The sequence below is a fragment of the Rissa tridactyla genome, chromosome 1 (genome assembly GCF_028500815.1).
Source record: "Rissa tridactyla isolate bRisTri1 chromosome 1, bRisTri1.patW.cur.20221130, whole genome shotgun sequence".
Classification (NCBI taxonomy): Eukaryota; Metazoa; Chordata; class Aves; order Charadriiformes; family Laridae; genus Rissa; species Rissa tridactyla.
In genome coordinates, this window is record NC_071466.1 from 94,530,137 (window position 1) to 94,557,984 (window position 27,848).

Sequence of the window (27,848 nt, forward strand, 5' to 3'; positions counted from 1 at the left end):
AGTTCTTTCAACAAGAGCTACTCACTTTAACATTCTGCCTTCCTTGTTAAAGAATGAAGAAAGTGAGAAGCTGTCATAAGTGACAAAAAAAAAGTGAAGAAATACATCTTTATACTCACACACATGCACACACACATATGAAGATACCAAGTTGGAGAAGGGGTAGCGAATCGGCATGAGGGATAAATGCTTATTTTAATACTTCAAATGATGTAGAATCAACTGATGCAGCATCAACTGATGCAGTGTATCAACTGATACAGTCACCTCTTCATATCAATTAGCCATGTGAACTAAATAACTAAATAAATAATATTAGTAAATAATTTTATACATGGATAATTAATTTCAAATTAATTTAAAATATATGTAAAATTTTTTTGACCCTGTAGTAGAGATAGTTCTGAGTTGTCTGGTCAAGGTCCTAATTTGGCTCCAAACTACTCCAAAGTTCAGAACTGGGTTTTTGGAAACATAAATTTACAACAGTTCTCTGCATTTTACAAATGCACTATGAATATCCATAAATAATTAAACTAAAGTAGCAAATAAATTAGCGGCGAATTTTGTGATACATTATCCTGACTTTTTAAATTGTATTTGCTCATTTATAAGCTTAGTAGTAGATCTCCCAATTATTAATATAAATTAGAGAGTTTCTGTTGATTAGTGGCCACCAGATGTCTCCCATATTGTTTTCTCTACACAATAGAAAAAAACTAAGAATCCCGGAAAAATCGATGCAAACAAATGAATAAGAGCTAAAGAGTTCAGCCAAAGCATGCTCCTTGATTCATACCCAAATCTACAGTATGTTCTTTAAAAACCAAACACAAATTACTGTGATTTATACTGTTCCTTGAACAAAAAAGCAACAGTTGCATGTAATTACATTCTGTCTATGCTGCACATCTATTTGTAAGATATATGTCTATGCTGCACATCTATTTGTAAGTAAATATTTCCGTCGAAATATTTACTTTTTGCACTATTAGCTTTTTTAGTCTCTGACGAAATGTGGCGTCCAGAATTATTGTCTATGTTGTTTTTGTCTCCATGTCAGTAGCTAACTATAATCCAAATTTTTGTGCTTCCTCAGCAATTTCTTCCTTTTAAAGTGCAGAATGAAGAGAGAATAGGCTGTAGCCTTATACTTGTTCTCCATTTTGCGCAGAAATTGGTGAATGATGAAGGGCATTCTTCATGCTTCCTAAGCAGAGGTCCAGCCCCATTTTTCTCTACGGCTTTATCAACCTTTACACATGTTGCTACGCAGTAGGAGTAGATCTGTAGAATGAAATAGCTGGCATGGAGGATCAAATGCAAATGAGAACCATACATGCCTCCTTTAGACTAGCTGCAGCTTGGTCCTCTGGGCTGATCTCCCAGTCGTAGTTAGCAGTCATTTGGTGCTCTCCCAGAGCAGGTTTTTTTCAGTTTAGTTTCATCTAAATAAATGCCATATAAGCTCTCTGAAACCACTCCATAATGCAAATCATATAATGGTAAGTATGGACAGACAGGATATTTACTTCAGAAGAGTACCAAACCAAAATAATGTACTCATGTAGTTGCACACTTCTCCATAGAGATCCTCGAAATCTACTTTTATTATAGAAAGATTGCATTTAAGCATGATCTCGGGTGCATAACTTCATATGGTTTATGTTTTAACAGTCTGAGAACATCTGAAGACTTTGCAGAGCGTGCATTCAATGCAGCATCATGGCTTGGCATTTCTGTTTCCATTGTAGCTTGTCTCTCAGTCATCCTTCTGCGTATGTAGTCGCATAGGCAGCTTATAAGACAGTCACTACCAGATGAAGCATGCTAAATTTACCTAAGATGGAAATCACATTCTACCTAGGGGCTGTTCTGTCCCAACCACTGCTAAAAACACAAGGGAAAGTTCACAATTTTGCCAATATAGTCTATGTTTTGTTCTCAGCACTACATTCTTTCAGTCACAGCAACTTGATAAGGTGAGCTGACCCCTCCATTTAGAGTGCCAAAGAAGAGATTACTGGTTTTAGTTCGAATGGAAAGGAGCTTCTGTATGAATCCATAATGTATTCTGACTCAAATGACTGGGATGAATATCATCAGAGCCTTAAGTTCTAAGGGAACTTGCTCCCATAGTTCCCTTCATAAACACTGTTGCTTCTTCAAGATCAGAGAATTCCCTCAGGCCACACTCTCAAATAACTCTGTATGCTTTCTACTGCATCCCTTATGTATCAATATGAATCTTTGTCTTCAGGTGCTGAGCATTCTTTCAGTTGCAGGACAGAAAAACAAAGGGTTGTTGTATTTTTTTAAGCAAAATAAGAACATTTTAGGTAAAATATTGAAATAAAATAGTAAAATTGTTCAGTGTGCTTATTTCTAGTGCTAGCAGCAGCATTTTTCCTTTTAGCTTTCAGACTGAACCCAAAGTGAACCTTTCCTTGGATGCTTCATCAGCTTGCTGTAAGTCTGTTCAGCTCCTTTGCACTTAACAGATTCATTACTGTCACCTGAATTTTGTTCCAGAAGCAGGTAACAGCTTAAGTAGGTACCATGTAACCTGTCTAATTGCTGACACAGGGAAAAAATTAAATAAATCCTGTGGTAAAACAAGTCCAATTAGAAAAACATTCAAACTCAAATCAAGGAGGGAACTGGGAAAGAAAAATCATGTCTGTATTGTATTGTAAACACTATGTGTTTGATTTAATGTGAATCAAAGATACTCACCTACAGAGACAACTTCATATTAAACTATAATCAATTGGTTATTTCATTTAATTTTGGATGGAATGTCAGTAGAAAATTTAATATCTCTTTTTTTTCTTTTAAAATGTAGATGCTTACATGTTTTGAGCAAATTAAATGAAATTATCAAAAATACTTTATCGAAGAATATATACATCTAACTGCATGAAAAAAAAGTCAGTTCTTCTTTAAGTAAGGAAATATGGAGTCATTCAGTATGTCTGCCTAAAATATGGATTTCTGATAACATACTGAAGTTATAATGAAGCTGAGAGTTCCTGGCATAATAATACTGACTGCCTGGCAGGTTTGCGTGAGGGTAAAAGCTAAAGCTTAATACCCAAATTGATCTTGCCATGCACTACTGGAGCAGAAACACCCAGAGCTTTATTCCTGCTTTCCTCTTAAAATGACTTTCAGAATTCAAAGACTTGGTTTAAAAAAATAAAAAGAGGAAAAAACAAGAAAAAAGAATAAACTGATATATCAAGTGTAGTTTGTTTAGGATGTAAGAGAATCTGTAGTAATATCAAACACAGAAATTAAATTACCACTGCAGTTAACAATGTAGCATATTATACTTGAAATAACCCTCTCCTGGAGGTAGCCTAGTGTATCACACATATTACAGCATCCGAATAAAACCACAAAATTACAAGTGAAGACTTACAAAGAGGATGGGTTAAGTTCATGCCATTTCCCATTCATGTTGTATCCTTGTCATGAGAATGTCATGACTGGAGAAAAGCACAGGTTATATTTTTCATTTTTCTCAGTTTACCCAGGAGAGTTGATCGTTTTCCATCCCACAGCTTTCTTAGGGGTTTACAGTTGGTTTGTTTTCAAACAAGCAAGAAACAAACCTTTCCATTACATTTCAGCAGAAACTACAGATAGAAAAACATTTGATACTGAAATGTTCACTGTTTTAGAATTCAAGCATTTCAGGCATCATGTACTAAACTTGGAAAATATGCATATGTGTACGTACCCATAACATGACACCAATACAGTGCTGGGTACTGAAGATGGAGATGTCGATAGTCTATTTTCTCATAGAGGAGATGAGATCTTATTTTCTTTTTGTTACTTTTCCTGCAATCTGAAGTAATGTCCTCAAGATCAGTATAAATGCATGGAAAATCACGGCAGCTCAAGGCAGTACATTGCACGGATTGTTTACTTTCATGTTTTATCTGTAATGGACTTGATTGTGCAGGGCAGTAGATTCAGACCAAAGTTCTGAGTACTGCTTAAAGAGCAAAGCATCTGCCTGAGACGCCTAGTTTACCATAATTTACACAAAAAGAGACTTTTTATTATCCATTTCCATTTTCTAAAGTGCACCATGCTATAAGCTTCAGTTTCTATAGCATTACCTGAACACAGAATCAGAGAAACTTAGAATCACAGAATGGTTTGGGTTGGAAGGGAACTTTAAAGATCATCTAGCCTAACCCCTCTCTGCCATGGGCCGGGACACCTTCCACGAGACCAGGTTACTCAAATCTCCATCCAACCTGATCTTGAACACTTCCACTGATGGGGCATCCACAGCTTCTCTGGGAAACCTCTTCCAGTGTCTCAACACCCTCACCTTAAAAAAGTTCTTCCTCATATCCAGTCTGAATCTACCCTCTTTCAGTTTAAAACATTACCCCTTGTCCTGTCACTACAAGCCTTGGTAAAAAGCCCCTCTCCATCTTTCTTATAACCCCTCTTTAGGTACTGAAAAGGTTGCAATTGTGTCTCCCTTGGAGCCTTCTCTTCCCCAGTCTGAAAAAGCCCAAGTCCCTCAGCCTTTCTTCATAGGAGAGGTGTTCCATTCCTCTGACATTTTGGTGTCCCTCTTCTGGATCCACTCCAACAGGTCCATGTCTTTCTTGTGCTGGGGACCCCAAAGCTGGGCACGGTACTGCAGGTGGGGTCTCACAAGAGCGGAGTAGAGGTGGAGAATCACCTCCCTTGACCTGCTGGTCACAGCATATCTGAACTACAGTGATTGAGACATCTTACTTTGGAACAACAAACCATGAAACCCATCAAATTTGGCCATACAAACGCACAGGGCTGTAGAACATTGTGGAGGAAATGTAAAACATGCCTGCAAACTGAACTATATTTCTTCTGTTCTGAATAATGGTGCCATACATACAGTTTTAAGTATTACTGTAAACTGAATTAGTTCACACTTTTATTCCTCACCTTCAGGTAGGTTCAGCCTGTTATCTGTTTCCTAATCTGCAAAATCGAATCTTTATTTAGCTTTAAACATCCGTGTTTTCACTTTATTTTTTTTTATATGGGAGAAACCAGAAACCAGAGACTCAGATTTCACATGCAGTGTCTCCCAGCTGGCACATCCCTTTGCTATTCTAGCTGGGGTTCTCTCTGCTTCGTATTCTTATTGTAAAAAAAACCACAAAAACAACAAGATAATCAGTCACCCATTAACAAAGTTTATCTCACTAAGGGATAAACTAGCATCAGCCATTTCCCATTTATCACTGCTTCTGATATCTTTTTAATCATTTGTTCTTCTCTGGCCCTGTAGTAATCACTACCAACATGATAGAGGGAACGAGCAAGACTGAGCTTGGCTCTCCACACCCATGAAAGTCAGATCACAACTTCTCTGAGACACATACCAGCTCCTCTCCAAATTATAAAAAGTACTGTCATAAATAATCTTCTGTCCTGTTATTCTAACAAACAAATGGAGGAAGATATCAAAAAAGACTCGTGCATATAAACAGACTACAGTTTTCACATTAGCATGCTATTTTGTCTTGTACAATTAAAGTCATGCTTTTAGCCAATCTGCCACAGCAGAATGCTGTGCATGCCCTCTGCTCTCATGCTGCAAACAGACTAACATAAAAGAGTAACTCCGGTCTCATCTGTAGGTGGCCTGTTCAAATTCTTTTTTCTTTACCAAAACCAAAAATCCCAGATAGAGACAGATGCAACAACTATTCCATACAGCGGGAAATAGGAGAATGGGCAGGGTTATATCCCCTGGATTTTGTGTCTGATCCGCATAAGGTCTATTCATAAAATTGGCATGGGTTCAGCCTCTCAGAGTATGCAGTTTTGAAGCAAGCGGTTGGTCCCCTGCAGCACTTATGAATAAAATTCAGAGGAAAAATGGACTTTTAAAAGGTGCTGGTTTCTCATTGTTCCCTGCCTTGGGACCCTGCACCTGCTCTATTTTATTATTTTGTAATTTTAAGTCACACTAGGGCACTGGAAACTTCCAGAAAAGTACGATTGATCATTTATATTAAAATAAGTAGCTACGAATGTAGCCAAAGTGCTGGTCAGTACAGCCAATTAATAACGTCCAAGTCCAAAGCATCATATTTTAATAAGAAAAGAAAATATCCATGATTACTTGAGCTTGCTGTGAAACTGTAAATGCAAAAAACCCCCCAAAACCAGTGAATTAGAGAGTCAAGATCAAGCCTACAGGATCACATGGATTGAATACAGTCCTGAGTTTTTCAGGATGAAACTACACTTTCCCCTTACATTATATTCTCCCCTATTAGAGCAGGCTTGCATGGAGCTCCATCTGAAGGAACTTCCTCATTACTGGATTTCTCCGAGCTGGTCCTTTGCTATTTGGAACAGTGGTATCAGCAGGTGGACACTACTTATTAGCTGTCAATCTGAATATTTTCAAGAATAAGTGCAGAAGGTCTGTTTCAGAGTCCTCTTATTAAGCTTCAACTGAAACAGTCTCATTAGATAAAACAGGCATTGCTGCTCCTACAGAGCAGGAGACAGGACATTGCTGGCTATACAAATGGTCTTCAGCTACTTCTCTCTTCCTTAGAAGTTGCATAGTAAAATAACATCACTTAAAAGCTTAGAAAGGAGGCTTATTTCATAACACCTAACTTGGGGACACTGGACCAGATGTCGTACTTTCCATTGCATGAAAAATTTTTAGCAGGTGTTAAAAAAAGCTGAAACAAAGTATTGTTTGATTCATAGCAGCTCACTGTCACTCTGTATCTAAAAGCTTAAGGCAAGTCATCTCTATGTCAAAAAACAAGACTGCCATTAATATAGCGACTTCTATATCTTAGTTGGCAGTAATTTCAGTTTGTGATTTCTGGCTATACAAAATCTTACTCATCTCTTCCTTTAAGCCTTTTTTGTGTCACACATAGTGTGTTCCCAGAAAACCCTACAGGCAAATCTCCATAACAGCTCTATGCTTTGAAACACCAGTGATGTTAATTGTAACATGGCATCATATTTAATTTGTGGCTTCTAGACACACTATACATGGGTAGACAATGTATCAGGATTTCAGACCCCACAGAAGATGACAAGCGTGAGGATGCTATCGCCAGAGTTATGTTACTGTGAGCTATCATTGTCAGCTGGCTCAGTAAGCCTTGAAGCCCGCTCCACAAAGCTGTGATCAGATGGTGAGCTGGTACTGCAGTTTTGTCCCAGGTTCACTCGAATGTATAGCTCTTAGTGACAGCAGAAGTTGTGATTTCAAGCTTGGCAGGGAAAAAGCATTAATATTGATCTGGTATCCATGCAACACAAGTACACAGGACTGGTATGAATGTGAATGATCAGTTTCTCAGAGATGGCACTAAAATATAGATAGTGACAGTGATGGAAAGAAAATGTTTCCAAAGTAGTGCCGAATGTTGCTTTGCTAGACGAACAGAGGGTTGTTCCGCTTTTTCATACATTCAAATGAGCACTGATTCTGAAACTTGTTCTGCAGCTAGTAGATCCTAAATGGATCTAAAGAGATTGTGTATGGAATGAAACATTTTCCTGTTTTAAATCCAGGCTTCTCTGCACTGCTATTTCTAAGTCACGCTCTTTTTTCCCCTCAATAATTGAGGCATTGCATATATAAGGATGTACAGGACACCGTTTAGTGCCTCTTTCCCTGTTGGAACAGCATAACATTCAGCTGTCCCCTACAACCAACCTCTCACAGTGAGCTGTGGTATGAGCTAAGCCCAAGAGGGCAAGCAAATGAAGGTGACAGAACAAGGGAAAGCACAGAGAGAGAAAATAAGAAAATCTCTGTATTTTTCATCATAATTTTCCCCATTCTTTATTGTCACTAAAAGCATACAAACTCTAGGAAGAAATTTAATGTTTTGCAGAACAACTTGCAGAGTACATCAGACCAGGCAGAACTACAGTGATGGCAAGAGAAGCACTGGCTCCACTGAGCTCGTGGTAACTCTTCTCTTGCCTTCAGCAGTGTCCAAATTCCCCCAGGTGTTATCAAATTAAGCTACTGTTAGATCTTCAGTTTGATTCAAGTGGCTTATTTTATTACACATGGAAGGAAATTCAACATTAGACTGCATCCTTGGAGCAGTAGCAGCTATGAATTATATCTCTAAAACAGAAAACTTCCCCTCTATTTTTGCACTAGGGAAGTCAATAGGAGCTGCACATTTTGACTGCTCCCCTTCCCTGTTCCCCACTTTACCTCCTGGACCTTCACGCACTGATTCAGCTCCATCGGCCAAAGCAATAGAGGACAGACAGGATTAAAACCTTTCTCTCTGTCCAGACACATACTCTGTTCCCAAGCAGGCTGTATTGAAATACCATCTCTGTGCAGGCATCAACGACAAGGAACAGCCAAGCCCCTTGACTTTGAATTCCAGACTTTTCAGCTCTTGCTTTTTTATTTCAGTCCTGCTTTCCTTGTAACTGTGGTATGAAAGGAATGAAAAAAACAAACTCAAGCATTTTGGGATAATAATATTAAAAAGCAAGATGCAATTTGAAATTTCTTTAATTTTTCCTTGAGAAAAAATTGTGATTAAATAAGTAAATCTCATCATTTCCAGCTTTTGATTTACTTAATAGTAATTACTATTTACAATTTACTAAACCAGTAATTACTTGAGGTGACACAATTGCTTCCATACTTGCTGCTGATATCCTATTAGTTATTTTAGAGTAATAAGTGTGAGAACTATTTTATGCATTGTTCCAGCTAAATATTTGCACATTTTTCTTTATTCCTAATACATAGTCTTGCCTTTACTCACATTTTTTCTTGAACTCAGTGAAAATTACCAGAAATATAAAATCCAGGAAAAGTCAGGCAAGCTGTCTCAGTAACCTTTGACACATTAAGAGTTCTCTTTCGTACTGAAATATAGGAAAAGAGTGTGAAACTTGAAGGGTTATTTTATAGCTAACAACTTGAAATTCTGAATAGGCATGTCATGCTATGAAAAAAAACCTCTTCTGATTTGTTCCAGAAAAATGTATTATCCTTGAATACTGTATTCAAAGCAGTATTTTTGAGAGCTCTACACATAACAAAGAGAGGCATCCTCTGACTCTGAAACCACTATGATTTCCTATATTCATTTCATAGAATGGCCTTGTGCAGTGTATAGAAAACTGAAAAAGACTCCATTTGTTGTTTTTCATGCAGCAGATGTTTTCTAGTACTGAAAGAAATATAATAATAGAGCTATTTGAAATAGATGTTTTCATTACTATCTTGTTTATTTTAATTTTTTATTGAGGTATTGTCTTTTAACAAACAATAACTACCAAAATTCAAATGACTGGAGGATTCTGACTTCCATGTTTTTTCCCTTGCTGAGCTGTCTGTTAATGATATGGAAGAGGCAGTAACTCAAAAATGGCAATTAAAGAAAAAAAAAATCAGTGGAAGAAATTTAGAACTTTGCTCTAAAACCAGAACTTGTCTGCCTCTTTTAATCTTGCAATGCAATAAAAAGTTGTGATATTCAAGAAGGTGCTTCCTTGTTGGGAAGAAGTAATGCATGAATGCAAAAAAGTGAGATAACTTCTAGCAACAACTTAACTGCTACTGCAGCATCTGATGCTAACATCCCAAGCTCATTCCAGGTTACTAAACAGGAAAAAAACCACTCTGAGTTCAAATTGATTAATAAATGAGAAGAAAGCAAATTGCAGCCATGGAGTTACTGAGCAGCCTTTGGAGATTATCAGGAGCTTTTCTAATTCTGAACGTGTAGCAAAAACCTAAAAATGCAAACTATTGCTCTGTCTTTAAAATTTGTCAACATGTCTACAATAACATTAATGTTAAGGCAGGATACTTGTCCTTCAAGTTTTCAAGCAATCTCTCTTTCCTCTGTCTGTTCACTAGATGAGTGATTTGGCCTCCACAAAGACCCAGACTACGGGATTTAGGGGTAAAGAGAAGACAAAACAGACCTATGAAAAAAGTAATTGAGATTATGGCTCATTAATGAAAAATCAGCTCCAAAAGTGTTTCCTTAAGATGTTGTCTAGGAAGCCATTAGTGCAAATACAGCTGTAGTCTTTATCAGCTACAATAGCATGTTGCTTATACTGATATTTATCGTGCCTAATTATTAGTTTCTTAACAGTCTGAATATGTGCATATGTAAAGCTATTACTTAAAGAAATGCTGACTAACAAACTAAAGTATGCCTCATGCAGACACTGAAGATTATCCAGCTCTTGACGGTTTGTCGCCCTCATCCAAAAGGAACTGGAGTGGGCTCAAAATGGTAAGTAAATCAAACTCATCATATTTGACTTGAATGCAATTTGATCAGAATGAAAAGAACCCATTATTTCTTCATAATTCAGCTGGTTCACACCTAGCTAGATTGCTCCAAAGAAATGAAGCAACTGAATGTAACTATGAGTATGGTGCAATCGTGATGGATGGTAGAGTTTAGCACTTGTGTACATGGATGCTTGAAAGGTCTACTAATGGGACATTGCCTACTATGCTCTAGTTCTTTTATGATACATGAGCAGCAGTAGTGAAGAATTCTGCTCTAGGATATAACAAAACGGGAATCAACTGATTAACCTGGAAAATATTCCAGGTTTGACAATCACGTCTGTGCAATAAAATATTTATTGTATAAGGTAGGAAGAAGAGAGAGTTCCAGTCTGCAGAAAATGCTTTAAAATTGCAAAATGAAAATGAACTACTTATGTCATCCACATTAAATCCAAAATGTCATGATGGCATTGCTTCTCTGTAGCATCTATTATTAGTATTAATTATTTGTATATCCCCAAGAATGAGCTTGGTATTTGATGGATAAATATAAAAGTGTCTCTGCTCGAGACAGATCACAAGGGAAGAAAGTACAGAGTGAATATTTCTTTAGAGCACTTGTCTTTGCAACCCTAATTCTTTTTATCACAGCAGCTTGTATATAATACAAAGTGAAGCTTGAAAGTATATTTTGGTGACACTCATTGAATGTCCTCAAAATATTATCCTCTTTTTATGGTTAATATCCATAGAGAGGGCTCTATAGCTTTATGTTAAAAACTTTGTCAAGAAGCTTAGGTCTGTAATGAAATGGCAAAGTATTCAGCAACTCCCAACTGACATCAAACTGCAGTCCTACTCAATGTCTCACTGCCTGATTTACAAAATTCGTCCAGCCCTAACTTTATGCCTGTAAAGAACTGCGAATTCTGTGAGGGTGGAACCCCGAGGTTTATGCTGAATCAGTTAAAGACCAAGACCCAGCTATGGTATCTGGAAACTAACATGTTTTGGAAAGAGGGAACAAAAATTATCAGGCAGTTGAACAGGGAAGGTGAGAATGTGAAAAGCCCTAGTGTTAATTATCTGCAATTTCAGTGCAGACCCCCATGGTACATTTACAAAAGATCTAGCAAGGAATTTTTATAACAAATAGTTGTAAAATATTTTGTTTTGAAAGGTGAGGTTTTATAGAATCACAGAATGGTTTGGGTTGGAAGGGAACTTTAAAGATCATCTAGCCTAACCCCTCTCTGCCATGGGCCGGGACACCTTCCACGAGACCAGGTTACTCAAATCTCCATCCAACCTGATCTTGAACACTTCCACTGATGGGGCATCCACAGCTTCTCTGGGAAACCTCTTCCAGTGTCTCAACACCCTCACCTTAAAAAAGTTCTTCCTCATGTCCAGTCTGAATCTACCCTCTTTCAATTTAAGACATTACCCCTTGTCCTGTCACTACAAGCCTTGGTAAAAAACCCCTCTCCATCTTTCTTATAACCCCTCTTTAGGTACTGAAAAGGTTGCAATTGTGTCTCCCTCAGAGCCTTCTCTTCCCCAGTCTGAAAAAGCCCAAGTCCCTCAGCCTTTCTTCATAGGAGAGGTGTTCCATTCCTCTGACATTTTGATGTCCCTCTTCTGGACCCAGTCCAACAGGTCCATGTCTTTTTTGTGGTGGGGACCCCAAAGCTGGGCACGGTACTGCAGGTGGGGTCTCATGAGAGTAGAGGTGGAGAATTACCTCCCTTAAACTGCTGGCCGCATTTCTTTTTATGCAGCCCAGGATATGTTTGGCTTTCTGTGCTGCAAGCACACATGGCCAGATCATATCTAATTTTTTGTCCACCAGTATCCCCGGTCCTTCTCTGCAGGGCCGCTCTCAATCAGACTTCATGAGGTTCACGTTGGCCCAGTTCTTAAGTCTGTCAAGGTCCCGCTGGATGGTAACCTTCCCTCAAGCACATCAACCTCACTACTCAGCTTGGTGTTTCAGGACAATTGCTCTCTCAGGAGGGAAAAAAAGATAAGGAAATCTTTACTGTAAAATCACCACCTCTGAGGCATAATCTGTTGCTGAGCATCTGAGGTATTTTTATTTTGCTGTAGTGATTTTATGTACAATTAGTATTTACGTAAAAAAGCATATTGTACAATAACTGTGTTAGCATCAAAGACTACAGCCCGTGAAATTCTGAGAAATGGCACTCATGCTCCAGTAATTTATTTCTAAGTATTTTTCCATTGCCTGTAGGAGAGAAATGCAACGGGAGAATAATTCTCTGCCAGCATGCTTTGTTGTTTATCAGGCAAAGTAAATAACAGTGTGGGAGGTGAGTAGCATTAAAATTTCAAGGACTGACAATCTGAAAAGCTGGACCACAGTACCACTATAACTCAATTTTTCAGTAAGCCTTGACTGGATTTTCCATTTTTGATAAACTACCAAAATAGGGCATTCCCTGCGTTCCTTCTGTGCATCCAAGGATATTCAGGAAAAGCTGATAAGGATGTAAAACCCAGCAAAGTTTTTTGAGAGGCTACCAAATGAATGCAAGAGTGAGGAGAAGGCCTGAAAGAACTTAGTATTTTCTCTTAGGTCAATAAAATAGATACAGGTGTTCCAAACACTGGAGGTGCATCTTGCTCAACTTGACTAAAAGTGGATATCATGTCCTATATTAGCAACCTGCAAAAAGTTTAAGACATCTGAAGATAAACTGGGAACTGCAGAAAATCCATTTTTTATATATATGTATTTCAACCCAGGACAGTTTTCCATAAGAATAAATTGCATTATTTTTAGTACTGTTTTTCTGTCATTCTCCACCTTTTCTCTGTCTTTTGCCTACATAACATAGGTCAGAGTAGGAAAAGAATTAATCACTTTTAAAAAGTCATTTGGAATATATTAATAAATTCTTTGTAATATTCTTATGGCTCAACTGTAAATGACTTAAAAAGCTTTAAAAACACAGCATTTTTCTAAGCATTTCATATATAATACTGCTTTTATGATGTTACTTGTTGGTAAATTGTTACATTATAGTAATACTAAAGGCTTCAGCTATGAAACTTGTTGCAGAAATGAACATATATGTTTTATCTTTAGGAATAGTGTCTTATTAGTATCAACATTATTCCTCTTGTTGAAGTTCAGCTGTCTGTTCCCCTAGCATCTACACCATGCAATAACAAACACAACATGAATATCACCGGCCTCAGATATCAGTGCTTCCCTCTACAACACGACATCCTCAAAATGACAGATAACACAATGGCAATTGTATCTTTTTAAAAGCACATGTGCTCTTTCACAGCAGAAGCTTGGCTTTTGCAGTTATTGTTCATTCATTTTCTAGCATAATCAGAACAGCTCATTACGTGTCCAGTACCCAGACTAGTAGCCGTAGACTTTGTCTATGTATACTTATCTGAGAGGGTAACAAGATAACAGGTAGCTCCTTCTTTCAGTGCATTTCCCACAATAAAACTGCATAATTGGAAACTCTCCATCAGGAAGAGCAATTTCTCCCTTTGTCTCCCTTTCTCCCTTCCACTCACGCTGCTTCAGTAGAGCCCCACGTCGCCTTACAGAAATTTACTTCAAGAGTTATGTAGTTCTAGACCAAATGAATGAAGGGGACTGTTCCTCTTTGCTACGTCCACACTGACAGAGAAACCAGGACCATGATTTGCTACTTGGTCAGGTTTGCCCCAGGGCATCATCTTCTTTTGTCTCTCAACAAGGCTTCAATCGATTGCTAAGGCTGGAAAGAAGGAGGAGGTGAGATGAGATCCTCAGCCTTCACAGAATTAAAGAGTAGAGTTAAAAGACACATTTGGCCATCTTTATGCCACTTAAAACGGCCTACTTTTGTTTGATTTTAATTGCAGTGCTGAAGGCTGTTTCAGACTTATTTTGACTGATAGCACCTCTGGTGGCTTGCAGTGGGCAGATGTCACTGAGCTTCAATAGCTGGTTTTTACTGACGCATTGTATCACACAGCTTTCCAAAAGGGATGTAACTTCAATTAACTTCCTCTCTGTTTGTAATAACATGTAGATAGAAAAAACCAAATTATTCCTTTTATTTTGCACTAATTATCTACGTTCGTACTACAAAAACCAGAAATGTCTTCTATGTGTCAGTACTATAAGGTGCACTGAAGAACTAAATGCATCAATTTAAATTTTCTCAATGAAGTTTTATTAAGCATGGAAAACAGTTTCAAGATGTGTTAAGAGGTAAAAGTGGCAGTGCAGACACTTTCCTAACAGCTCAGAAGCTTCTCTAGGTAAACCCAGGATAGAACAAAAACAATTTTCTAGTTAAAGCGAATTTTCATTAGACACAGAAATCACAGAGTGATCATCTGCAATGACAGAAGACAATTATAATCAATAGCAGCATGACAACTCAGTTTGGCGAATATGGGAACTACTTAGTGTGAAATAATTAGAACCTCTGCTTCTGGCTTAGACGCTTTCCTACATTCATTTCTAGCCATTTCTAACTCATCCTCTTGATGGATTGAGACACACCATATCCGACACAGGAGTAATGTAATGTATTCCGCTAAAGGCTGCTGATTATATGCACATGTGCACAGTGACAAACAATTAGTGTAATGATCCAGTGATTGCAAAGCTTATCACAACATTGTATAAGATCTCATGCACTAGAAATTACCCTGACCACCTTTTCATGCTTCCCATCCTACATTACTGTAGAATGTAAATTTGTACACTGAACCTGAAAGGCTGCAAAGGGACTGATCTATATAAAGCCTGTGCCAGGGAAACACTGCCTTCCAGCAAATCTGGAAGATAAATTAAAAGTGATTAGGATAAAGTGATGGAAATACAGAGGCAGGGTTAAGAGTTAGTGCTCTGCTCGGTGTTTACTGAAGCACACTGTTTCCAATATGAACCCGTTGTAGGAAGTCTGACAGCGTGGAGATTGTTTCCCCTTGTATCACCGGGTGCTCCACCACTGCTGCTTGCTCAGAAACACCCAATTCTGGTAAAACGCCGTCCGTGTTCAGAACAGGCACACTGCTGCATTTAGTTGAGGGTGATCACAAGCTACACTTCACCTGTTTACATGGGCTATACATTGTACTGCAGCATTACTGAATTAGCAATCTACCTTCCAACATCCTCCAGCGAAGATAAAGGGGAAGGGTGCTCTGTGTGTGTGTGTCTTCATTTCTATCTCATAGGTAACGTGCACAGGTGTGTGAACCACGTGCTGTGGGGAGACCAGGGAGATTTCTCCCCTCACCTCACCTTCTTCTTCTTTTCTGTCAGGCTTTGAGCCGATGAAGCTAAAAAAAAAGTGGGGAGAAGCTCCCGCTTCCCCCTGAGACTGAGCTGGGCTGACAGAGCCGGGGGCACAGGGCAGGGGAGGCCCGGGATGGTGGCAGAGGCCTGTGCCCCACGCAGGTCACAGGCCTCCCTGCCGAGGAGGATGTGGGGTACAACTAGGGGTAAAAGGAATGTGGGAAGGGATACAGGGAAATAAGGGCACAGCAGCTCCCTGCCTCTTCCAGACAAGGATTTTTATTTTTTTTTTCTTTTCTCCCTTTTAGCACTTCCCCAATTCCTTGGAGATTTCTGAGTCTTTATTCCGTTTATTGCTTTTCTTTTTCTCTGAACTTTGTTTCTCATGCACAGCCCACCAGTAAAAGACAAACATAAGCCTGCGCGTAACGGGCACAAGTCTCAGGGCTGGCGTAGCTGTGGGAGCGTCAGTGGTGCCCTGGGAAGGAGGAGGCCATCGCTGCCCTGAGCCGGCCCTGGCCGCTTCCCGACGGCTCCAAGGCTGAGGTGAGCAGCACTGGAAAAACCCTCCCAAAATGGGGGAGCAAACCTGAGGAGCATACAGTGCTCCTGCACAAGCATATTTAAGAAAGAAACTGGCAGCTGCAGGGGAGAGACTGGAGGGGGACACCCTGAGCCAAAAGGGACAGGAACAGCTTGAGGGACCGTGGCTGTGGGTGACCCACAGCGGGGCAGGGAAGCTAAGGGACAGCGTGGGAGGGAGATCAGCGAGGAGCAAAGGGTGGAAACAGCATCACCTGCACGATGACCCTAGCCTCTACACCACCTGCTGCCTTACTGGGAAGGATTTGACAGGCAGAATGTAAACCATGGTGAAAATAGGGCACGTTCGTACAGGTAGGGGTGTGAGGATAGGTGTGCAGTAAATAGATGTGTAATTGTGCACCTCTTTCCTCTGTGCCCAAATTAGTTTTGTTTGGACTGGCAACAAACCCCGCTTCCTGGACTTGAAACTTTTTTGTCTATGACAGCGCAGAAGTAAAATTTCTTTTGGACTATAAAGTGCATTTTTGGGTTCCCTGGGCATCCTTGTGGTGCACTTCATCTTTCTTCCTTTTGTTCTCCTCCCCGCTCTTCTGATTCTTTCCATGAGTCCTCTGGAAATGGATAATAAACTGCCATGAGATGGTTTCTATTCCTCAGTTGCTTCTGGATTTGGAATTTTTTGCAGGGAGGGGACCATGGGCAGTGACTCCTGGCCTTTCATAATATGCAAATGTGACATGTGGCTTTTATAGTATACCCAGCTGGGGTTGTGAAACATCATTTGCAGTTACCTTTCCTTACTGAATAAACAAGTGCAGGAGAAGCAGAGGGTCTGCACTGTCCTTGCCCCACTCCAAGCTCCCACTACCTTGTGGAGCAGAACTGACACAGGTAAGATCAGGGTATGCACACAACCAAAACACTAACTGCGTGGCCCTATTTTGTATGTCAGAGGTCTCAGTTCCTGAGGCACCATGCTGCCTTTTGAGCATAAGGTCTCTTTGCTGTGTCGGAGGAGGATTTGCTCCACAGCTGATGTGTCAGTCTGCGTAGTAGAAAGAAAGGTCTAGTTCAGTAAATCTGTTCCTGATATTTTCTTGCTAAAAGCATTTCTTACTCTATACAGCTCCCTTTTATCCCTGTGTGGAAGAACAAATAGCACTGGACACAAGGAGGTTACAAGTTTATATCCTCGACCCTCATTCACAGTTCAGGTATTACTTTTTATAAGGTATCACAACAGACTTAGCCTGTTACTGGGACAGAAAGGCCTTTTCTCCCCATCCAACATCTAGGACATTTGGCAGTGATGGGTAAGCAGTTAAAATAAGTTCTGACACATTCCGCCAAAGTGCTCATAATTTAGGAGACAGGACAACAGATGCTCTCAGACAGGCAGGGGAGGACAAGGTAAGAACAAGACATGCTTGGGCAGTATGACAGGACAGCTGTCTTTGTCAAATGTTTTGTGTGTGTACTTGGAAATGCAAATTTTAAGAGGATGTATTGCAAAGCAGATCCTTGGAGATATTTACAAGGAATCTCTTCTGAGCACAAGACATGGAACAGGGGGAAAAAAAAAACAACAAAAAACCCCCCACAAACCAAAAAAAAACCCGGCATAGATATTCAGGTATTAGCAGCTTGAATGAAGTGTTGGCTGAAGGAGCAAGTGAGAAGCGACAGATGAATGATTGCCTAAGCAAAATGGTCACCTCGGGCTGAGCACGTCACAGCTGTGTGTATTCCAGGTGCAGTAACAGAAGAGCATCAAAAGCACAAATGGCACAACAGTGATGCACTGTTGAATGGGACTTCATATGGGAGATTGACATAGTATTAGCATTTGGTGTTATTTAGGGATGGTGTAACAGGATACCAGTATGTTCTGCATGAGGAGAAGACTGAGGCAGAACAACAAGTCTTACTTCATCTCACTAAATTTTCAGGTTACTTTTCTGTCAACATTGTGACATATCCAGATGGTGCTGCTTGAGGAATATTTGCGTGGTCAGGCGCTTTGTAGCACATTGTTAAGTTAAAGCTCTAGCTGAATCTCCTTTTTAAAAGCTCACTCAAACCTTCATTATTGCTGAAGCGACAACAGGAGTCACAGACCTGAAAAGAATTGTACTGTGCACCTGTCTGACATTATCTTCCATCTAGCTCCTACCTGCTCAGTTAGAACGTGTTCAAGAGAAAAAAAAATTAACTAATCATCTAAAGGGCATATCGTCTAGTAACGCCTAAATTGCTGCTAGTGCTATTTATAAATAATTCAAAATAAAATGAGAGCCACAGCAAACACAGCTGTAGTTTATTTGCTGTCACCCACCTGCTGGTGAATCTAGCATTGAGCTGTAGCAGCTGCTTATCAGCTTCAAACAAAAAAGGGTCCATTATTATTATTATTGTCACTACTAAAACTCTCATCTGGATACCTGCAACTTGCAAGACCTGGCTCTTGGTATATTTTTGTCAACTGGCATACCAGAATTTTCTCCACTGCTAGTCAGGACATTCATCTACAGTCTGACGCAAACCTCCCTGGCATTACATGTCTCTCAGAGGCAGCCTGAGGTAAGCAAGAATGCCACTGGCTCTTTGTGCAGTTATTTTCACACAAAATATTAGGGATGAAAATTTTTTAAGATCCACATTAATAGAGTATTCTTGTATTTGTGTGTCCTTGTATTTGCCATTCTCTGAAAGACAAGCTTCTGATGATAATATATAAGACCTTACTATCTTCTTATCCCACTTGATACAAATGTCATGTCCCCTGCAAATAAACACGAAATACTTTCTCCCGTGCCCCACCCATTTGTACCCACTGAGGATTTGACTCTGAAATACTCCTGAAAATATGATTTTTCCTCACATATGGGTTTCTGACTTAGCTAAATAACCAGGTGGATATTTTCTCTGTCCTGTGAAATATCTCTTTTTTAACTGTGTGCCCTGAACATCTGTCTGATATCCACATAAACTAGCTTCAAGATGTATGATGACTTTCTTGGTTCTGTAGCTAGTCACTATAAAAAGAACATTCTTTGGTCCTATAGGACTTCCTAACCATACGTGCAGAAAAAAATAATAATAAAATTCTGCTTATTAACACAAAATAAAACGTTTTAAAATAGTATCTTGTCCAAAAGTAGGAATAAGTGAGTGAGAAACTACCAACTCTAACACATGTCATAAGGGGATAGAAAGCTTTAATAGGTAGGTCCACTGTGTTGATCGTCAAAGATGACAGTTGTCTCTACATCAAATCCACACTCCAATACCAGAAGTCTAAACCACATCTAATCTATAAGCCATTCCTGCTGGCCTCTCTATGTTCTTCCTCATGCAACTCCCTTTTCCTCAAACATGAGTGTTAGCTTGATTATTTACTTCGGCTACTTGATTTTAATTGGCCTTGTACATAAAGTTGCAAAGCAGTGTTTAAATGAGCAATGCACTTTCCCTGGGCTCAACAGTTAAAGGAAAATGCGAACAGGAAGGTTCTGCTAAGATGTGGGGAGAGCTGCTTTGGAAACAGTCATGGGATGGGTATAAAGATGAACAAGTGTTAGTTCTAAAAATAAAGTATTCCAAAGAGCAGCTTCAGAGAGCTGGGGAATGAATTTGATTTTCCCTTGGTTTTGTCCAAGAAATTAAGGGACTAGGGGGAGGGGAGCTGCAAAAAAGCACACAAAGTTGTTTCCTATTTGAATGGGAGTGAAGTCTGCCAACTTGTGGCAAAAGTTCATTTTTTACTGTGCTTATGGAACATATCTTGCTAATTGACCAAACAGAATAAACAGATTCTTTCTTCATAGAAATATGAAGTGTTTGGAAGAGCTGAGGGGGAAGATTGCCAGGCGAAAGGAGAGAAGTGAGTCGAAGCCTTAGATGTGTCTCTATTTATAATCACATCCAATTTTAAAAGGAAAAAGTGCACCTCTGTAAGAAGTGTTTTCCCCTAGAAATCCTAGGAATATTACTTGTAAGTCTTTTAAAATACAAAAGCTTCAATTACTGTGCTAGCAGACCCTGCTAGCATTATGAAATCAAAGCTGACTTTGAACAGTAAATATAGGTTACAGAACGCACAGCAGGGTTTCCTGGTTTAGATCTATAGCTTCCAAACTAGGAACTAACTTGCAATTATTTGACAGATCTCTGGAAGTTATCCTCTTCCTCCAGCATCAGAGAAGGGGAGTGTTGGCTCAAAGTTTCACGGTCCTGACCGAAGTTTTTTTACTTCTCTCTCTCCTATGAGCAATTGTTATCTCAGGAATCCCTGATTTCCCCCAACCCCTCATGTTAATAGATTCAAATGCTAGGGCCTAATTCCAATAAGAGTCCCTTCCAATTGTGCATGATTAAAAGAAGGAAAAAATTAAAGCAGGATGTTCAGGGTGAGAGAACAAAATTGGTTAAATCGCTTATACTGCTACTGAAATAGTAGCCAAGAAAAACTAGGATCTTATTCCCTCAAGTATTATCAGGCCTTTTATACTGACACTAGGTACTTTTTCAGTTGATTTCAGGATACTTTTTTTTTATATGAAGTCATCTTATTTTACTACAACCATTCTTAGTTATTCGATGAGAGGATCGGAAATATGAATTCCTGAGTTTTGATCCATTTCCTCACAACTTTCTGCTTGGCATCGGACACACCTGCTTTATTTCAAAGGAAATTTCAAAGAGAATACTCCCTTCCAAAGGAGTGGGAAGGGAGTGGACTTTGGAGGGTTCCCTAGAGATCGGAGAGGAGAAAAAAAAACCCTGTTCAATGGCATTTGCATAGTGATCAGTGAGGGGAGTAGTGCATCATGTTTGTCAGGCTGACTGCTGGGGAAATGGGCAAAGGGGGGGATCAAAGAATGGAGCTACAGGGAGTCTAAGAGGGTCAGTGCAAAGTATGCATGTGAATTTTCCCAGCAGTAGTCAAATGGCTGTTTGACTAGAAGTCTGCATGCAGCATCATGATGCAGAGACACAGTAAGAGGAATGGTGAAAAGGGAGAGAGCAAAATGAAGGCAGTTTCAGTCCCCACAAATTACCAAGTGGTAACTTTATCATATAGGCTGGTGGTCTTAACATTCAGGTTTAAAAACAGAACTTTCTGTGCTGCTGTGTTTGGTTTTTTTGGAAATGTTCCTCACTTTGCAGACTTTCAACAAATCACATGACTTTCTTGTAGCAAAAAAACAGCGTTGCTTGTGCACTGTATTCATTCTTGTGGTTGTAAAAGTGAAAGATTCATGCTGTGCTACTGTTTCTTGTGCCCAAACTTTATTATTGCCCTCATCGTATAAACAAGATATCAAAATGCCTATGGCAGCACAGAACATCACCATTAACACAGTGTCACAAGCCCTTTGCATTGTGTGATTCAGCCTGGGAATTCTGATGATCTGTCAGATCTGAACTGTCTGAACTGTCAGATGTGAAACCCTTCTACATTGTTAGGGGTGGAAGTTTGCATAATTGAAAAGTAATTATTTCTTCGTATGCAATAAGACTGTGAGTCAAATATTTAAAAGTATTTCTTGACCTTTGGAACTGAAGTGCTATTGCCAGGCACGGAGTTTGTATTCCTAAACCATTTTGGAGCTTGTGAAAATCTGCGCATGCAACTGGCATACTATTTCAGCTGTGAACATTTTTAACATACACTTTTCCTAAAAAATTCTAGCATTTATTTTGTAACCTACATTTCTGCTATTTACATTCATAATAATATCAGCAATGTTCCATCTAAAGTTCTGGAAATGATCTGCAGTATTCAGTTCCTGCTTCTGCCCCTCTCACTCTCTTCTGATGGAAATGAATATCCCAATGCTCCATTTTCATGACAAAGACCGTAGCAGAAAATAATTCAGACCAAGTCTTGTCTTGACACTGACTGAGGTAAGTAAGGAGAATAGGATGAAAATAGCCCATTCCTCACTCACATTTCAGCATTGTTACCAACAAGAATCCATAGATACCAGTTACAGAGGTGATATTGGTATGCATCATGTTCAGCATTGTAAGTGTTGCATGAGTTATATTTTAACTGTCTCTTTCATACCTGCAGTACTGACATGTATTTCAGGCATGATCAAAAGAGTTCTTCTGCAGAGAACAATGAAATATGATTACATTTGTCATAACTGCAATACACCTTAACACCAAATGACAAATTAACAGAAAAGGTTCCTTATGCCTTTTCCTTCTGTAGGATGATGCAAAACTGCCATTTTACAGCAAATTTCACTGTAGCAATCCGTGGTGCAAACCAGTTGTAACAGGTTTGAGTGCAGCAAATCCATTTTCAAGGCTGTCCTGCCTCTTTTACAACCACAATGACATCTAAGAGGGCAGGGAGAAAGAACAGGAGTTCTTCTGATGTTGCTAAAATTTTCTGCATTACATGAATTACTTTTCTTAAACACTTTTAAGAAAAAAGCAAAAGTTTCATCAATGAGTTGAGCTTATTTGTTGGTTATTCCATTTTTCTCCTCACCATTCTCATTTGCTCATGTTCACTGTTAATAGCACATGCTATGTAGACTGTGCAGCTTGCTTTATTCTTGAAACTAAGAATAACTTGGAAGCCCACAACTGCATTTAGTTTTTGGCACTGAATTCTTCTGTACATGTAGAAACTGAATTATATTTCTGAATTTTTAGATCACATGATATGTGAAGAAAGTATCTACATGTTCTGTTTTGCATGATTTAAAGGAAATTTCAAAATTCAGATCTTCCAATTGGAGATGTTTTAGTTTTGACTTTTGGAAGGTATTTTAGAAACTCATAATAGAAATTTTATAGAAAAACTGATATTCTTTAGGATACCAGATGATTTCATAGGAAAATATCTATCTACTGATAAGGTTCTATACTTCATATTCTTTTCAGGGATTCTTGTTCCTTACCTCTTTTGATAATCTCTCCATGGAGAGATTCCCACATTTGGAATTTGTTGGCAGGAAAGAGATTTTCCATGGAGAACACTGATCAGTCACAGAAATTTTGAAATTATATGTTGAAAAACAAGTTTCTCTTTAAACGATGAAGGCTGAGCAAGTAAAGCAGAAGTATAAGTATTGTTGCCAAAACAGATATCAGCAGCTGTCAGGCAGGAAAGAAAAACCTTGTAGCTGAGGCAACGGAGTAAATGGATGGTCGCCCAGAAACAACAGAAGAATCTGGCAGTGCTGCAAATTCTGCAAACATCTGCCTCCTATCTGTGATACATCAGGCTCTGCAGTGCTTGGATTGGTTCCTTTTATCTCCTGAGGACTGAGCTCATGCTCTGTCACTCTGTGCCCAAAGGATCCCTTGTCCTTCCCATACTTTCCAGGTTTGTGTGCTCTAGTCTAACTCTCTCCACTCCACTTTGCTCAGATAGTACCACAGAGGCATGCTCCTATACCTTAATGACTGGAAAGAATATGGGACAAAGGAATTGGTCTCTATGAGTTAAGAGGCAGATTAATGTCCCAAGAGGAACTACAAAAGTTCTTGTGTGCTTGCTGCAGCCCACTTTCATTGGTACTGCTTGTCCCTTTCAAGACTCCAGAGTAACAAGTGAGTCTAAAAATCTGTCACACAGCACTTGACCTCCAGAAGAGCTTGTTAATACTGAGAAAAACTACATCAGTGGTACAGTAACTTACAAAAGATGGCAAAATTCATGCTTATCATAATTATTATCTTTTCACTAGGAATCGAAATGCTATTCTCATCCTTCCTGCGCGATTTAACTTCTCTCATTACACTAGAAAACTGCCAGAGCAATGCTTCAAACTTCTCTTTAACGCAGTTTTCTCTTCATAAGCTGAGCACAACTCTTCCAGTATTCCTGAACAGGAACATGCAAGGTCAAGCCACCTTCTTCAGCTGACATTAGGATAAAACTATTTCCAAGGTGCTACAATAAACTGGCAGGTATTAGCAGTACTCCAGCTTGCTTTCTTCTTGTCGTCTGAAAGAAGTGTTAAGTAGTTGTTCTTGTTGATAGAACAAATATATCTTCAGAATCTATGTAACATGAGAAAAATCTGACTTCTGAAATTCTTTCAGAGGGCTTTTCCATTTATGCAAATTATGACTAATTTCTAAGCTACGTAGACAGAAGTATTCAGTGTGTTCCATTAGTTCAGGGTATCTCCTCTTATCCTGGTGTTGCAATTGCCCATTCAGGGGTTTATACATTTTTCTTCCATGTCATAGAATCATACAATCATAGAATCATGGAATGGTTTGGGTTGGAAGAGACCTTAAGATCATTTAGTTCCAAATCCCCTGCCATCGGCAGGGACACGTCCCACTAGATCAGGTCCTCGCATACTAAACTCAGTTAACAAGTTAAAAGATTGCTAAACTTTAAGATCCAAGATTAGCACTTTAGAAAGCCACAAAAAAATAATTTATTTACCTAACCTAGGTGTAGGCTTTCTTTTTAATGTGTACAGCGGTGTTCTTACTGCTAAGCCTCCTACTCCTTTATAATGACCCAGACCAGTACCTGTTTGAAGCCTTTAATGGCACTCATCTCAAGCACATGGCCAGGTTTCCTTTATGTACCAAACAGGATTTGTGGAAAGGAAGCTGCTGGAAATCTGTGCCTTATCCTTGCAGAGAACAAGGATATGGCCAGAGCATGATTTCAGGTTCAAGAAGAGGGAATCACTCCTAGGAGCTGTAAAGTAAAAGTAGCATCAGTATTGCACCTATAATTCACATCAGAAGTCCAACACATAACATCTCTTGCCCAAAATGGATCTGTAATTCTTTAGCACCATAGAATATAAGCAGTCAGGCTTGGTGAGCCAAGATCAAAAGTAGAGGAAAGGTGGAGTGCTCTACGGACTAATATTAGCACAATATTCTCAGTAAAAGTCTCTTTCCAAGTGTGAAACATGGATGCTTGTATTTGAAATCTTGGGATTATGTGGGGAAAGGGGTGAAATTTTGTTGCATGCAGGTGTTCCTAGGAACTGCAGAATTTCTTGGGGACCAAATATTTTTTTCCATAAAAAGGCAGTAAATATTTTACAACAAAAATATTGCAGAGTGTTCAGGTTTTTTTTCTAGAGAATAATTATGCTACTCTTGAAGTTAACAACTACAGAAATCCAGATATCAGCATCCAGAATGTAGGGGTTCGAACAAGAAGTTGTATGCTTCAGTACCACCACTTTGTTACCCAGATATCCCAAAGCAATATGTTTGAAATTCATATTCAGGTAAAGCCTATTATTAGCGTGCACTTGGATGAATCAAATTTCTATTCAGATAACCATGTCCTTCTTATTTGGACAAATGCCTTATCACTAATGTCAGACTCAGGCACCAAACTGGACCTTTTTATCTCATCTTCCTCTGGCAGCCTTTGAGTTCCATCCCATTGGCTGGAACAGTAATTTTTGTAGATCTAACAGAAACCAAGCTGGCAAACTTTAAAAAAAGTCGGTGTTTGCAGTGGTCTTGCTGGCTAGGACTAAGAAACAAGATTCAGCTCTCACATAAGATATCTGTTCAATGGAAGAGGAAACTTTACTTTTATTTCCAGAAAATGGATCAAATTTTGTATCTCAGACTATTTTTGCAACAGTAAGATCTGTGAAGTGAATAACCTCGCTGCATGTACTCTTCAATAGCAGAGATTTCTCATCATCACTCATACGGGAAAAAAAACTTTGCTAAGACTCTGAGGAATCTTGGAATGTGCAAGGACAATTTACCAGCTATTTTTTCTTCCTTCACTCATTCCAGTCTCATAGTTCTAAAAAAACCATGGAAGAATATCATATAGAAAATTAGTTCCCTTGCCAGGCAGTGCAATTAAGTGTTTGAGTACTTAATGATGTCATTGAGCAAACTTTATTTGCTCAAGTTCCTTACCCTCATTTCAATTCACAGGATGCATGGGGTACTATTTTTACATATAAATATCCATTTCATTATCATTCTGGGACTTCTCTACTGTGACCATTGATTCTGATTCACAGTACCTGGACCCTGTTGTGTTTTTAAATATGCATAAGCAAAGATTGGGATTGGGAAGAACTGCTATTGGTAGTATTGCAAGTACTGATTTTTTCCAAGAATTAATGTATCTATAACATATTGTATATTTTATATGTTGTGCAAACTTGATCATTGTTTTTAAAAAAGTCGTAATAAATTATAGAAACACTTCTCTGTATCAGCTTCACTGCGTACCATGGCTCTAGGTGAGAGAGAAGATAAACAGCAGGCTTACCTCTGTAGGCCAGCGTGCCATCTCCGGCAATAACGCAGAGAAGCCCTGCAGCTTGGGAGGGGGCCATGCTGACAGTAGATAGTACTCCTGGAGATTTCTCTCTGCCCTTTTCCTACCTTGCACTGGATCAAAGTAAGGGAGAAACAGAGGAGTGGAATAAATAATCACCCTGACCACTGCTTCCCCAGGCACCACCACTGTCCTCAGTTACTGATTCCTATGGCACTACTCTACACTAACACTCATGGTAGGAGCTGTAACTCTGGGGGCATGGCTGCTCTTGGCATTACCTCACCTCTCTGCAGGCATGACCCTATAAGCCTGGAGCTCTTCCCACATACAAACTTTCCAATACACCACTTTCTGCCTTCTACAGAGAAAGACTTAAAGTTGATGGGACAGAGTGGAGTACCCATCATACTCCTTTTACCCCTGCCCTACACCAGCAATGCTTTACCCTTCCTCTTCCTGCTCTATTCTTCCATACAGATGAGCAGTTTTTCCCCATCCAAATTTTATTTCCCCCTTTATCTCCTTTTCCCCTAATAAGAAACAGGATCTTCCCATAAATCAGTGAGATCCTGGCTTCACAGATCCAGCACGTTGCCACTTGACGTGAGGGATCACAGCGACTGCAGGGCCTGTTTCCTATTCCAGAGTAGAGGAAAAACGGTTCAAACAGTGGTTGGTAGTGGATTCCTAGAGAAAAAATAAAAGAAACGAGGCAAGGTTGTGGCCATCCTTTCTTTGGCAGACTCTCTTTGTTTCCAGCAATCTGCCATTCAGCAGGAAACCCGGACTACTCATTGCTACAAGATGGCATGGTTACACAGAAAATCAGTGCGAGCTTGTGCTTACACGTATATACTGTGCCCAACACCAGTCATTGTTTCTTCTTTCTGTAGTGGAAGAGCATTGCTTCAAAACAGCGTACTTGTATACTCATCAGTATACCAAATAGCCTATAAATTATACAAAAAGCTTGCAGATTTCAAAGTGCTTTTAGGTAATCTATGTGCTTGTGCTTGGTACGTAGAATCAAGCTATAAACTCCTACACCAAATTGCAATGTACAGTTCCCAGCTGTAGAAACCCTACTGTGTAAAATAATATGAGGCGAGGGGAAAGACATAGTCCAGTATCATATATCTCAACAGAGTCAGCAGTGGATGGGAGAATAAAGACAACCCCGTTTCTGAAAACTGGAACAGTGTAAATAAACAATACCTTTCACAAACCTGTCTTTTTGATTTCTTTTTTTATTTTTACAATAGCTTGCTGATATTTTGTATTTTGCCCCAGTCTCTCAAAGAATTTTAGAAAGTGCATTTGACTTCTGGGGAGAAAATTCTATAAGCTTTAAAATCTAGCCACCTCTTAGTTATAAGAAACCATAAAATATAACGAAAACAGTAAAGAGAAGTAACTATCTGAAGCATGCCTTTTACAAG